At 42.3% G+C, this 9,795-nt stretch overlaps 39 non-coding genes across 39 annotated transcripts; all 39 read left to right on the top strand.

Moving 5' to 3' along the window:
• Nucleotides 1-20: 20 nt before the first annotated feature.
• Nucleotides 21-93, top strand: trnav-aac (transfer RNA valine (anticodon AAC)). Its single transcript has one exon. It is a non-coding gene; the product is annotated as a tRNA-Val (tRNA).
• A 110-nt stretch (nucleotides 94-203) lies between these two features.
• On the top strand, nucleotides 204-276 carry trnav-cac (transfer RNA valine (anticodon CAC)). The gene has a single exon. It is a non-coding gene; the product is annotated as a tRNA-Val (tRNA).
• Nucleotides 277-386: 110 nt separating this feature from the next.
• Nucleotides 387-459, top strand: trnav-aac (transfer RNA valine (anticodon AAC)). Its single transcript has one exon. It is a non-coding gene; the product is annotated as a tRNA-Val (tRNA).
• Nucleotides 460-568: 109 nt separating this feature from the next.
• trnav-aac (transfer RNA valine (anticodon AAC)) lies at nucleotides 569-641 on the top strand. Its single transcript has one exon. It is a non-coding gene; the product is annotated as a tRNA-Val (tRNA).
• A 110-nt stretch (nucleotides 642-751) lies between these two features.
• On the top strand, nucleotides 752-824 carry trnav-cac (transfer RNA valine (anticodon CAC)). Its single transcript has one exon. It is a non-coding gene; the product is annotated as a tRNA-Val (tRNA).
• Nucleotides 825-934: 110 nt separating this feature from the next.
• trnav-aac (transfer RNA valine (anticodon AAC)) lies at nucleotides 935-1,007 on the top strand. The gene has a single exon. It is a non-coding gene; the product is annotated as a tRNA-Val (tRNA).
• Nucleotides 1,008-1,116: 109 nt separating this feature from the next.
• On the top strand, nucleotides 1,117-1,189 carry trnav-cac (transfer RNA valine (anticodon CAC)). The gene has a single exon. It is a non-coding gene; the product is annotated as a tRNA-Val (tRNA).
• Nucleotides 1,190-1,299: 110 nt separating this feature from the next.
• trnav-aac (transfer RNA valine (anticodon AAC)) lies at nucleotides 1,300-1,372 on the top strand. Its single transcript has one exon. It is a non-coding gene; the product is annotated as a tRNA-Val (tRNA).
• A 110-nt stretch (nucleotides 1,373-1,482) lies between these two features.
• On the top strand, nucleotides 1,483-1,555 carry trnav-uac (transfer RNA valine (anticodon UAC)). The gene has a single exon. It is a non-coding gene; the product is annotated as a tRNA-Val (tRNA).
• Nucleotides 1,556-1,662: 107 nt separating this feature from the next.
• Nucleotides 1,663-1,738, top strand: trnav-cac (transfer RNA valine (anticodon CAC)). The gene has a single exon. It is a non-coding gene; the product is annotated as a tRNA-Val (tRNA).
• Nucleotides 1,739-1,848: 110 nt separating this feature from the next.
• On the top strand, nucleotides 1,849-1,921 carry trnav-aac (transfer RNA valine (anticodon AAC)). Its single transcript has one exon. It is a non-coding gene; the product is annotated as a tRNA-Val (tRNA).
• A 110-nt stretch (nucleotides 1,922-2,031) lies between these two features.
• On the top strand, nucleotides 2,032-2,104 carry trnav-cac (transfer RNA valine (anticodon CAC)). The gene has a single exon. It is a non-coding gene; the product is annotated as a tRNA-Val (tRNA).
• A 110-nt stretch (nucleotides 2,105-2,214) lies between these two features.
• Nucleotides 2,215-2,287, top strand: trnav-aac (transfer RNA valine (anticodon AAC)). The gene has a single exon. It is a non-coding gene; the product is annotated as a tRNA-Val (tRNA).
• A 109-nt stretch (nucleotides 2,288-2,396) lies between these two features.
• trnav-uac (transfer RNA valine (anticodon UAC)) lies at nucleotides 2,397-2,469 on the top strand. Its single transcript has one exon. It is a non-coding gene; the product is annotated as a tRNA-Val (tRNA).
• Nucleotides 2,470-2,572: 103 nt separating this feature from the next.
• trnav-aac (transfer RNA valine (anticodon AAC)) lies at nucleotides 2,573-2,645 on the top strand. The gene has a single exon. It is a non-coding gene; the product is annotated as a tRNA-Val (tRNA).
• Nucleotides 2,646-2,755: 110 nt separating this feature from the next.
• trnav-cac (transfer RNA valine (anticodon CAC)) lies at nucleotides 2,756-2,828 on the top strand. Its single transcript has one exon. It is a non-coding gene; the product is annotated as a tRNA-Val (tRNA).
• A 110-nt stretch (nucleotides 2,829-2,938) lies between these two features.
• On the top strand, nucleotides 2,939-3,011 carry trnav-uac (transfer RNA valine (anticodon UAC)). Its single transcript has one exon. It is a non-coding gene; the product is annotated as a tRNA-Val (tRNA).
• Nucleotides 3,012-3,121: 110 nt separating this feature from the next.
• trnav-cac (transfer RNA valine (anticodon CAC)) lies at nucleotides 3,122-3,194 on the top strand. The gene has a single exon. It is a non-coding gene; the product is annotated as a tRNA-Val (tRNA).
• Nucleotides 3,195-3,304: 110 nt separating this feature from the next.
• On the top strand, nucleotides 3,305-3,377 carry trnav-aac (transfer RNA valine (anticodon AAC)). Its single transcript has one exon. It is a non-coding gene; the product is annotated as a tRNA-Val (tRNA).
• Nucleotides 3,378-3,487: 110 nt separating this feature from the next.
• Nucleotides 3,488-3,560, top strand: trnav-cac (transfer RNA valine (anticodon CAC)). Its single transcript has one exon. It is a non-coding gene; the product is annotated as a tRNA-Val (tRNA).
• A 110-nt stretch (nucleotides 3,561-3,670) lies between these two features.
• trnav-aac (transfer RNA valine (anticodon AAC)) lies at nucleotides 3,671-3,743 on the top strand. The gene has a single exon. It is a non-coding gene; the product is annotated as a tRNA-Val (tRNA).
• Nucleotides 3,744-3,852: 109 nt separating this feature from the next.
• trnav-aac (transfer RNA valine (anticodon AAC)) lies at nucleotides 3,853-3,925 on the top strand. Its single transcript has one exon. It is a non-coding gene; the product is annotated as a tRNA-Val (tRNA).
• A 110-nt stretch (nucleotides 3,926-4,035) lies between these two features.
• On the top strand, nucleotides 4,036-4,108 carry trnav-cac (transfer RNA valine (anticodon CAC)). The gene has a single exon. It is a non-coding gene; the product is annotated as a tRNA-Val (tRNA).
• Nucleotides 4,109-4,218: 110 nt separating this feature from the next.
• trnav-aac (transfer RNA valine (anticodon AAC)) lies at nucleotides 4,219-4,291 on the top strand. Its single transcript has one exon. It is a non-coding gene; the product is annotated as a tRNA-Val (tRNA).
• A 109-nt stretch (nucleotides 4,292-4,400) lies between these two features.
• Nucleotides 4,401-4,473, top strand: trnav-cac (transfer RNA valine (anticodon CAC)). Its single transcript has one exon. It is a non-coding gene; the product is annotated as a tRNA-Val (tRNA).
• A 110-nt stretch (nucleotides 4,474-4,583) lies between these two features.
• trnav-aac (transfer RNA valine (anticodon AAC)) lies at nucleotides 4,584-4,656 on the top strand. Its single transcript has one exon. It is a non-coding gene; the product is annotated as a tRNA-Val (tRNA).
• Nucleotides 4,657-4,766: 110 nt separating this feature from the next.
• Nucleotides 4,767-4,839, top strand: trnav-uac (transfer RNA valine (anticodon UAC)). The gene has a single exon. It is a non-coding gene; the product is annotated as a tRNA-Val (tRNA).
• A 107-nt stretch (nucleotides 4,840-4,946) lies between these two features.
• Nucleotides 4,947-5,022, top strand: trnav-cac (transfer RNA valine (anticodon CAC)). Its single transcript has one exon. It is a non-coding gene; the product is annotated as a tRNA-Val (tRNA).
• Nucleotides 5,023-5,132: 110 nt separating this feature from the next.
• Nucleotides 5,133-5,205, top strand: trnav-aac (transfer RNA valine (anticodon AAC)). The gene has a single exon. It is a non-coding gene; the product is annotated as a tRNA-Val (tRNA).
• A 110-nt stretch (nucleotides 5,206-5,315) lies between these two features.
• trnav-cac (transfer RNA valine (anticodon CAC)) lies at nucleotides 5,316-5,388 on the top strand. Its single transcript has one exon. It is a non-coding gene; the product is annotated as a tRNA-Val (tRNA).
• Nucleotides 5,389-5,498: 110 nt separating this feature from the next.
• Nucleotides 5,499-5,571, top strand: trnav-aac (transfer RNA valine (anticodon AAC)). The gene has a single exon. It is a non-coding gene; the product is annotated as a tRNA-Val (tRNA).
• Nucleotides 5,572-5,680: 109 nt separating this feature from the next.
• On the top strand, nucleotides 5,681-5,753 carry trnav-cac (transfer RNA valine (anticodon CAC)). The gene has a single exon. It is a non-coding gene; the product is annotated as a tRNA-Val (tRNA).
• A 110-nt stretch (nucleotides 5,754-5,863) lies between these two features.
• trnav-aac (transfer RNA valine (anticodon AAC)) lies at nucleotides 5,864-5,936 on the top strand. The gene has a single exon. It is a non-coding gene; the product is annotated as a tRNA-Val (tRNA).
• A 110-nt stretch (nucleotides 5,937-6,046) lies between these two features.
• trnav-cac (transfer RNA valine (anticodon CAC)) lies at nucleotides 6,047-6,119 on the top strand. The gene has a single exon. It is a non-coding gene; the product is annotated as a tRNA-Val (tRNA).
• Nucleotides 6,120-6,229: 110 nt separating this feature from the next.
• trnav-aac (transfer RNA valine (anticodon AAC)) lies at nucleotides 6,230-6,302 on the top strand. Its single transcript has one exon. It is a non-coding gene; the product is annotated as a tRNA-Val (tRNA).
• A 109-nt stretch (nucleotides 6,303-6,411) lies between these two features.
• Nucleotides 6,412-6,484, top strand: trnav-cac (transfer RNA valine (anticodon CAC)). The gene has a single exon. It is a non-coding gene; the product is annotated as a tRNA-Val (tRNA).
• A 110-nt stretch (nucleotides 6,485-6,594) lies between these two features.
• Nucleotides 6,595-6,667, top strand: trnav-uac (transfer RNA valine (anticodon UAC)). The gene has a single exon. It is a non-coding gene; the product is annotated as a tRNA-Val (tRNA).
• Nucleotides 6,668-6,777: 110 nt separating this feature from the next.
• Nucleotides 6,778-6,850, top strand: trnav-cac (transfer RNA valine (anticodon CAC)). Its single transcript has one exon. It is a non-coding gene; the product is annotated as a tRNA-Val (tRNA).
• A 110-nt stretch (nucleotides 6,851-6,960) lies between these two features.
• On the top strand, nucleotides 6,961-7,033 carry trnav-aac (transfer RNA valine (anticodon AAC)). Its single transcript has one exon. It is a non-coding gene; the product is annotated as a tRNA-Val (tRNA).
• The last annotated feature ends 2,762 nt before the right edge of the window (nucleotides 7,034-9,795 follow it).

Genomic DNA, 9,795 nt, shown 5'->3' with positions numbered 1-9,795 from the left:
GTGACTTCTTCCTTCAGGATGTTTCCATAGTGTAGTGGTTATCACGTTTGCCTAACACGCGAAAGGTCCCCAGTTCGAAACTGGGTGGAAACAATTTCTTATTTGGAAGGATCTTGCATTGATCTGAATTACTGCATCTCAAAATGTCTTCTACTAGAATTTGACTTGCCAAATGTCACAGAGGTGACTTCTTCCTTCAGGGTGTTTCCATAGTGTAGTGGTTATCACGTTCGCCTCACACGCGAAAGGTCCCCAGTTTGAAACTGGGTGGAAACAATTTCTTATTTGAAAGGATCTTGCATTGATCTGAATTACTGCATCTCAAAATGTCTTCTACTAGAATTTGACTTGCCAAAAGTCATGGAGGTGACTTCTTCCTTCAGGATGTTTCCATAGTGTAGTGGTTATCACGTTCGCCTAACACGCGAAAGGTCCCCAGTTCGAAACTGGGTGGAAACAGATTCTTATTTGGAAGGATCTTGCATTTAGCTTAATATTTCTATCTTATGATGTCTTCAACTAGAGTTTGACTTGTCAAAAGTAATCGAGGTGACCTTTTTTTCAGGATGTTTCCATAGTGTAGTGGTTATCACGTTCGCTTAACACGCGAAAGGTCCCCAGTTCGAAACTGGGTGGAAAAAAATTCTTATTTGGAAGGATCTTCCATTGATCTGAATTACTGCATCTCAAAATGTCTTCTACTAGAATTTGACTTGCCAAATGTCACAGAGGTGACTTCTTCCTTCAGGCTGTTTCCATAGTGTAGTGGTTATCACGTTCGCCTCACACGCGAAAGGTCCCCAGTTCGAAACTGGGTGGAAACAATTTCTTATTTGAAAGGATCTTGCATTGATCTGAATTACTGCATCTCAAAATGTCTTCTACTAGAATTTGACTTGCCAAAAGTCATGGAGGTGACTTCTTCCTTAAGGATGTTTCCATAGTGTAGTGGTTATCACGTTCGCCTAACACGCGAAAGGTCCCCAGTTCGAAACTGGGTGGAAACAGATTCTTATTTGGAAGGATCTTGCATTTAGCTTAATATTTCTATCTTATGATGTCTTCAACTAGAGTTTGACTTGTCAAAAGTAATCGAGGTGACCTTTTTTTCAGGATGTTTCCATAGTGTAGTGGTTATCACGTTCGCCTCACACGCGAAAGGTCCCCAGTTCGAAACTGGGTGGAAACAAATTCTTATTTGGAAGGATCTTGCATTGATCTGAATTACTGCATCTCAAAATGTCTTCTACTAGAATTTGACTTGCCAAAAGTCACGGAGGTGACTTCTTCCTTCAGGATGTTTCCATAGTGTAGTGGTTATCACGTTCGCCTAACACGCGAAAGGTCCCCAGTTCGAAACTGGGTGGAAACAATTTCTTATTTGGAAGGATCTTGCATTGATCTGAATTACTGCATCTCAAAATGTCTTCTACTAGAATTTGACTTGCCAAAAGTCATGGAGGTGACTTCTTCCTTCAGGATGTTTCCATAGTGTAGTGGTTATCACGTTCGCTTTACACGCGAAAGGTCCCCAGTTCGAAACTGGGTGGAAACAGATTCTTATTTGGAGGGATCTTGCAATGATCTGAAGTACTGCATCTCAAAAAGTCTTTTACTAGAATTTGACTTGCCAAATGTCACAGAGGTGACTTCTTCCTTCAAGTTTTTTCCATAGTGTAGTGGTTATCACGTTCGCCTCACACGCGAAAGGTCCCCAGTTCGAAACTGGGTGGAAACAAATTCTTATTTGGAAGGATCTTGCATTGATCTGAATTACTGCATCTCAAAATGTCTTCTACTAGAATTTGACTTGCCAAAAGTCACGGAGGTGACTTCTTCCTTCAGGATGTTTCCATAGTGTAGTGGTTATCACGTTCGCCTAACACGCGGAAGGTCCCCAGTTCGAAACTGGGTGGAAACAAATTCTTATTTGGAAGGATCTTGCATTGATCTGAATTACTGCATCTCAAAATGTCTTCTACTAGAATTTGACTTGCCAAATGTCACAGAGGTGACTTCTTCCTTCAGGGTGTTTCCATAGTGTAGTGGTTATCACGTTCGCCTCACACGCGAAAGGTCCCCAGTTCGAAACTGGGTGGAAACAATTTCTTATTTGAAAGGATCTTGCATTGATCTGAATTACTGCATCTCAAAATGTCTTCTACTAGAATTTGACTTGCCAAAAGTCATGGAGGTGACTTCTTCCTTCAGGATGTTTCCATAGTGTAGTGGTTATCACGTTCGCCTAACACGCGAAAGGTCCCCAGTTCGAAACTGGGTGGAAACAGATACTTATTTGGAAGGATCTTGCATTTAGCTTAATATTTCTATCTTATGATGTCTTCAACTAGAGTTTGACTTGTCAAAAGTAATCGAGGTGACCTTTTTTTCAGGATGTTTCCATAATGTAGTGGTTATCACGTTCGCTTTACACGCGAAAGGTCCCCAGTTCGAAACTGGGTGGAAACAAATTCTTATTTGGAAGGATCGATCTGAATTACTGCATCTCAAAATGTCTTCTACTAGAATTTGACTTGCCAAAAGTCACGGAGGTGACTTCTTCCTTCAGGATGTTTCCATAGTGTAGTGGTTATCACGTTCGCCTAACACGCGAAAGGTCCCCAGTTCGAAACTGGGTGGAAACAATTTCTTATTTGGAAGGATCTTGCATTGATCTGAATTACTGCATCTCAAAATGTCTTCTACTAGAATTTGACTTGCCAAATGTCACAGAGGTGACTTCTTCCTTCAGGGTGTTTCCATAGTGTAGTGGTTATCACGTTCGCCTCACACGCGAAAGGTCCCCAGTTCGAAACTGGGTGGAAACAATTTCTTATTTGAAAGGATCTTGCATTGATCTGAATTACTGCATCTCAAAATGTCTTCTACTAGAATTTGACTTGCCAAAAGTCATGGAGGTGACTTCTTCCTTCAGGATGTTTCCATAGTGTAGTGGTTATCACGTTCGCTTTACACGCGAAAGGTCCCCAGTTCGAAACTGGGTGGAAACAGATTCTTATTTGGAGGGATCTTGCAATGATCTGAAGTACTGCATCTCAAAAAGTCTTTTACTAGAATTTGACTTGCCAAATGTCACAGAGGTGACTTCTTCCTTCAAGTTGTTTCCATAGTGTAGTGGTTATCACGTTCGCCTCACACGCGAAAGGTCCCCAGTTCGAAACTGGGTGGAAACAAATTCTTATTCGGAAGGATCTTGCATTGATCTGAATTACTGCATCTCAATATGTCTTCTACTAGAATTTGACTTGCCAAAAGTCACGGAGGTGACTTCTTCCTTCAGGATGTTTCCATAGTGTAGTGGTTATCACGTTTGCCTAACACGCGAAAGGTCCCCAGTTCGAAACTGGGTGGAAACAATTTCTTATTTGGAAGGATCTTGCATTGATCTGAATTACTGCATCTCAAAATGTCTTCTACTAGAATTTGACTTGCCAAATGTCACAGAGGTGACTTCTTCCTTCAGGGTGTTTCCATAGTGTAGTGGTTATCACGTTCGCCTCACACGCGAAAGGTCCCCAGTTTGAAACTGGGTGGAAACAATTTCTTATTTGAAAGGATCTTGCATTGATCTGAATTACTGCATCTCAAAATGTCTTCTACTAGAATTTGACTTGCCAAAAGTCATGGAGGTGACTTCTTCCTTCAGGATGTTTCCATAGTGTAGTGGTTATCACGTTCGCCTAACACGCGAAAGGTCCCCAGTTCGAAACTGGGTGGAAACAGATTCTTATTTGGAAGGATCTTGCATTTAGCTTAATATTTCTATCTTATGATGTCTTCAACTAGAGTTTGACTTGTCAAAAGTAATCGAGGTGACCTTTTTTTCAGGATGTTTCCATAGTGTAGTGGTTATCACGTTCGCTTAACACGCGAAAGGTCCCCAGTTCGAAACTGGGTGGAAAAAAATTCTTATTTGGAAGGATCTTCCATTGATCTGAATTACTGCATCTCAAAATGTCTTCTACTAGAATTTGACTTGCCAAATGTCACAGAGGTGACTTCTTCCTTCAGGCTGTTTCCATAGTGTAGTGGTTATCACGTTCGCCTCACACGCGAAAGGTCCCCAGTTCGAAACTGGGTGGAAACAATTTCTTATTTGAAAGGATCTTGCATTGATCTGAATTACTGCATCTCAAAATGTCTTCTACTAGAATTTGACTTGCCAAAAGTCATGGAGGTGACTTCTTCCTTAAGGATGTTTCCATAGTGTAGTGGTTATCACGTTCGCCTAACACGCGAAAGGTCCCCAGTTCGAAACTGGGTGGAAACAGATTCTTATTTGGAAGGATCTTGCATTTAGCTTAATATTTCTATCTTATGATGTCTTCAACTAGAGTTTGACTTGTCAAAAGTAATCGAGGTGACCTTTTTTTCAGGATGTTTCCATAGTGTAGTGGTTATCACGTTCGCCTCACACGCGAAAGGTCCCCAGTTCGAAACTGGGTGGAAACAAATTCTTATTTGGAAGGATCTTGCATTGATCTGAATTACTGCATCTCAAAATGTCTTCTACTAGAATTTGACTTGCCAAAAGTCACGGAGGTGACTTCTTCCTTCAGGATGTTTCCATAGTGTAGTGGTTATCACGTTCGCCTAACACGCGAAAGGTCCCCAGTTCGAAACTGGGTGGAAACAATTTCTTATTTGGAAGGATCTTGCATTGATCTGAATTACTGCATCTCAAAATGTCTTCTACTAGAATTTGACTTGCCAAAAGTCATGGAGGTGACTTCTTCCTTCAGGATGTTTCCATAGTGTAGTGGTTATCACGTTCGCTTTACACGCGAAAGGTCCCCAGTTCGAAACTGGGTGGAAACAGATTCTTATTTGGAGGGATCTTGCAATGATCTGAAGTACTGCATCTCAAAAAGTCTTTTACTAGAATTTGACTTGCCAAATGTCACAGAGGTGACTTCTTCCTTCAAGTTTTTTCCATAGTGTAGTGGTTATCACGTTCGCCTCACACGCGAAAGGTCCCCAGTTCGAAACTGGGTGGAAACAAATTCTTATTTGGAAGGATCTTGCATTGATCTGAATTACTGCATCTCAAAATGTCTTCTACTAGAATTTGACTTGCCAAAAGTCACGGAGGTGACTTCTTCCTTCAGGATGTTTCCATAGTGTAGTGGTTATCACGTTCGCCTAACACGCGGAAGGTCCCCAGTTCGAAACTGGGTGGAAACAAATTCTTATTTGGAAGGATCTTGCATTGATCTGAATTACTGCATCTCAAAATGTCTTCTACTAGAATTTGACTTGCCAAATGTCACAGAGGTGACTTCTTCCTTCAGGGTGTTTCCATAGTGTAGTGGTTATCACGTTCGCCTCACACGCGAAAGGTCCCCAGTTCGAAACTGGGTGGAAACAATTTCTTATTTGAAAGGATCTTGCATTGATCTGAATTACTGCATCTCAAAATGTCTTCTACTAGAATTTGACTTGCCAAAAGTCATGGAGGTGACTTCTTCCTTCAGGATGTTTCCATAGTGTAGTGGTTATCACGTTCGCCTAACACGCGAAAGGTCCCCAGTTCGAAACTGGGTGGAAACAGATACTTATTTGGAAGGATCTTGCATTTAGCTTAATATTTCTATCTTATGATGTCTTCAACTAGAGTTTGACTTGTCAAAAGTAATCGAGGTGACCTTTTTTTCAGGATGTTTCCATAGTGTAGTGGTTATCACGTTCGCCTCACACGCGAAAGGTCCCCAGTTCGAAACTGGGTGGAAACAAATTCTTATTTGGAAGGATCTTGCATTGATCTGAATTACTGCATCTCAAAATGTCTTCTACTAGAATTTGACTTGCCAAAAGTCACGGAGGTGACTTCTTCCTTCAGGATGTTTCCATAGTGTAGTGGTTATCACGTTCGCCTAACACGCGAAAGGTCCCCAGTTCGAAACTGGGTGGAAACAATTTCTTATTTGGAAGGATCTTGCATTGATCTGAATTACTGCATCTCAAAATGTCTTCTACTAGAATTTGACTTGCCAAATGTCACAGAGGTGACTTCTTCCTTCAGGCTGTTTCCATAGTGTAGTGGTTATCACGTTCGCCTCACACGCGAAAGGTCCCCAGTTCGAAACTGGGTGGAAACAATTTCTTATTTGAAAGGATCTTGCATTGATCTAAATTACTGCATCTCAAAATGTCTTCTACTAGAATTTGACTTGCCAAAAGTCATGGAGGTGACTTCTTCCTTAAGGATGTTTCCATAGTGTAGTGGTTATCACGTTCGCCTAACACGCGAAAGGTCCCCAGTTCGAAACTGGGTGGAAACATATTCTTATTTGGAAGGATCTTGCATTTAGCTTAATATTTCTATCTTATGATGTCTTCAACTAGAGTTTGACTTGTCAAAAGTAATCGAGGTGACCTTTTTTTCAGGATGTTTCCATAGTGTAGTGGTTATCACGTTCGCCTCACACGCGAAAGGTCCCCAGTTCGAAACTGGGTGGAAACAAATTCTTATTTGGAAGGATCTTGCATTGATCTGAATTACTGCATCTCAAAATGTCTTCTACTAGAATTTGACTTGCCAAAAGTCATGGAGGTGACTTCTTCCTTCAGGATGTTTCCATAGTGTAGTGGTTATCACGTTCGCTTTACACGCGAAAGGTCCCCAGTTCGAAACTGGGTGGAAACAGATTCTTATTTGGAGGGATCTTGCAATGATCTGAAGTACTGCATCTCAAAAAGTCTTTTACTAGAATTTGACTTGCCAAATGTCACAGAGGTGACTTCTTCCTTCAAGTTGTTTCCATAGTGTAGTGGTTATCACGTTCGCCTCACACGCGAAAGGTCCCCAGTTCGAAACTGGGTGGAAACAAATTCTTATTTGGAAGGATCTTGCATTGATCTGAATTACTGCATCTCAAAATGTCTTCTACTAGAATTTGACTTGCCAAAAGTCACGGAGGTGACTTCTTCCTTCAGGATGTTTCCATAGTGTAGTGGTTATCATGTTCGCCTAACACGCGAAAGGTCCCCAGTTCGAAACTGGGTGGAAACAAATTCTTATTTGGAAGGATCTTGCATTGATCTGAATTACTGCATCTCAAAATGTCTTCTACTAGAATTTGACTTGCCAAATGTCACAGAGGTGACTTCTTCATTCAGGGTGTTTCCATAGTGTAGTGGTTATCACGTTCGCCTCACACGCCAGGGCCAGCCGTGAATAGGTGTAACGGAGAAACAGCCAATCAAATCGAAGCCTTAATCTGACGTGCGCATATCATTATCGTGTCAATTTTCCACCGAAATCGCGGGTTCGAATCGCGACAGAAGCATTCAAAATATATGACGAATATATAAAAACGAGTAAAAACGAGTATGTAGAAATGTAGAAATGAGTGTAAATGTTGTAAAAACTCTTGAAATACCTTTTAAAATGTGAACAATTCTAAAAGACCTGATTGCTGAGTGTTTGTATTGAGACTGTCTTCTCTCTACCCCTCCCTTTCTCTCCATTTGTCTTACAGATGCAGGGTAAACAAATTGGTCCCCTCTCCATACTGGAAGAGCTTTCCTCCAATATTTTAATGTCCTGTATTTTTTATTTCCCTTAACATGAACTTTGTATTATATTATAAAATAAAGTCTTATAATGTAAAATAAAGTCTTATAATGTATAGTCATATAATGTATATTATAATGTCATCCTTCCTTTATCCATGATTGAGACAGTGTTTAATAGTCTATTTTATCTTGTTGATAGGTACTGATGGTGAGATCATTTCAATGTAAAAGTCACAGGCAGAATTTTCATGAAATAAACTTTATTCATGAATAATCATGTACATTAGTTATGGGGTGCTGGTAGCACTCCACCACAGATGGTAACAAGTACAAACAATTCAAGTGAGAATAAAGCAATACTGCTATGAAACTATTTTGGCCCACCACCACCCCCCCTCTACGGAGGACAACTTTATTAGTTTAAACTTACAATTTCACATAAGTGCTTGAATGATTAATGTGGATCATAACAGTAGGCCATTCAAACATTGTATTGCAAGAAAAATCCTGTTATCACTGAAAATGTGTACATAACATTCTAAATAAAAGTGTTTTAAAGTCAATATAAGGTGTTAGAAAAAGGTGCAAGGGCATGCGTGTGTGTGTGTGTGTGTGTGTCTAGTGTAATGTGTGGATGATTCAGTGGATTTAGGGAGATCTGATGGATAAAGTGTGTGTATGTTTCAAGGTGTGTCTGACTGTGTGTGGCTTTGTTGTTGCAGTGTGTAGGGAGATCTGAATGAATGTCTGAGTTGATGGATGATGAAGTGTGTGTGTGTTTGAGAAGTGAGTGATGAATACCTATGACCATCAGAATGTGTGAGGAAGTCTGGTGCATGTACAGTAAGTGTGTAGTGTGGAGGATGCAGTGAGAATGTGAAATACAGGGTTTCTATGGCATAGTAACACTGCAAAAAAAGACTGTAAAACAAAACAATTAAAAGGTGTGTGTGAGAGTGAGAGTTCAAGGCGTGTTTGATTCAGTGTGTACAGAGCAGTAGTGGTGTGGTATGAGAGTGGATGGGTGTGTGTGTGTGTGTGTGTGTGTGTGTGTGTGTGTGTGTATGTGTGTTTGTGTATGCCGTAGTGTGTTCGAGGAGTTAGCTGGGTAGCTAGTATCATGAGTAAAAGATGACAAAAAACAACCAAACAAAATCAAAAGGTGTGTGTGTGAGAGAGGGAGAGTAGAGTGCTGATGTGTTTGTGTGCGCATTGTGTAGCCGTGGCAGCGCGTGTGTGTGCTGTCCCTGGGTCCGCTGTTGCTGGGCGATACATTGACACTGCTGCTGGCCCTGGGTCTGCTTCTGCTGGACGATACAGCGCCATTGCTGCTGGGCCCTGGGTCTGCTTCTGCTGGACGATACACTGTCGATGCTGCTGGGCCCTGGGTCGGCTGCTGTCAGACGATACACCGCCACTGCAGAACCGGCCGCTGCTGTCAGACGCTACACCGCCACTGCTGCTGGGCTGTGGGTCCACTGCTGCTGGACGATACGTTGCCGATGCTGCTGGGTTCTGGGTCGACCCTGCTGAGCCCGTCTGCATTGCCTGGTCAAGGTGCCACCACAGTCCTTTCTGTCTCCCTCTGTGTTCTCACGGACCTGTACAAATAATTAAATATCACCATTTATGTACAGTCCTTAAAGCGGGTAACTGAATATGACCACAGCGTTGTGCTAAAACATTTGTTCCTTTTAAGAAGTCTCCTCAGATTTTTTATGAAGGGAAGGCAGCTGGTGGACTCCTCCTGAGGAACCAGGCACTCCTGGGTGGTGGTGGGGGCTGTCCGCTTTGTGCAGCTGAACCTCCACCTGAACTTTCCCTAGGTGGGCTTGGAGGGCTCCTGGATGCTTCCCAGGGAAATAAAGGTCTCAGGTGCAGTGGGGGTGCCAGGTGTGTCGGGGGCCTCAAAATGTAATGACAGTGTCTCCTCATGCACTGTCTGGTCTTATTGTAAATAACAGGGACTGAGCAGCTAAAACATTTGACCTACCATTGAGAGAGTATCCTTTGATTTAGCTCACACAGCTGTATCAGCGCCCGACCCATCATCCTACGCACATCACGCTCTGGGGTCACCTCCTTTCAGTGCCACTGTGTCCCTTGCCTCCATGTACACCCTGTCCACCCTCTTGATCTTCTAGGTAGTGGTCCCCTTCTGGCGGTACTCAAGGGCCAGTTCTGCTGCAGCGGAGGGCCACGGGGTCAGTTGGGAGGACGAGGGCTCAAACCTAAAGGGGGGCAGGGCACAGATGC

This window comes from Alosa pseudoharengus, unplaced genomic scaffold, assembly GCF_046254945.1.
Source record: "Alosa pseudoharengus isolate Yale_2024_CS ecotype anadromous, Long Island Sound unplaced genomic scaffold, YU_APseudo_1.1 YU_APseudo_1.1_scf_16, whole genome shotgun sequence".
In the NCBI taxonomy this organism is placed as follows: Eukaryota; Metazoa; Chordata; class Actinopteri; order Clupeiformes; family Clupeidae; genus Alosa; species Alosa pseudoharengus.
Note: the sequence above shows the minus strand (reverse complement) of the source record. Positions and strands in the feature narration are given on the sequence as shown.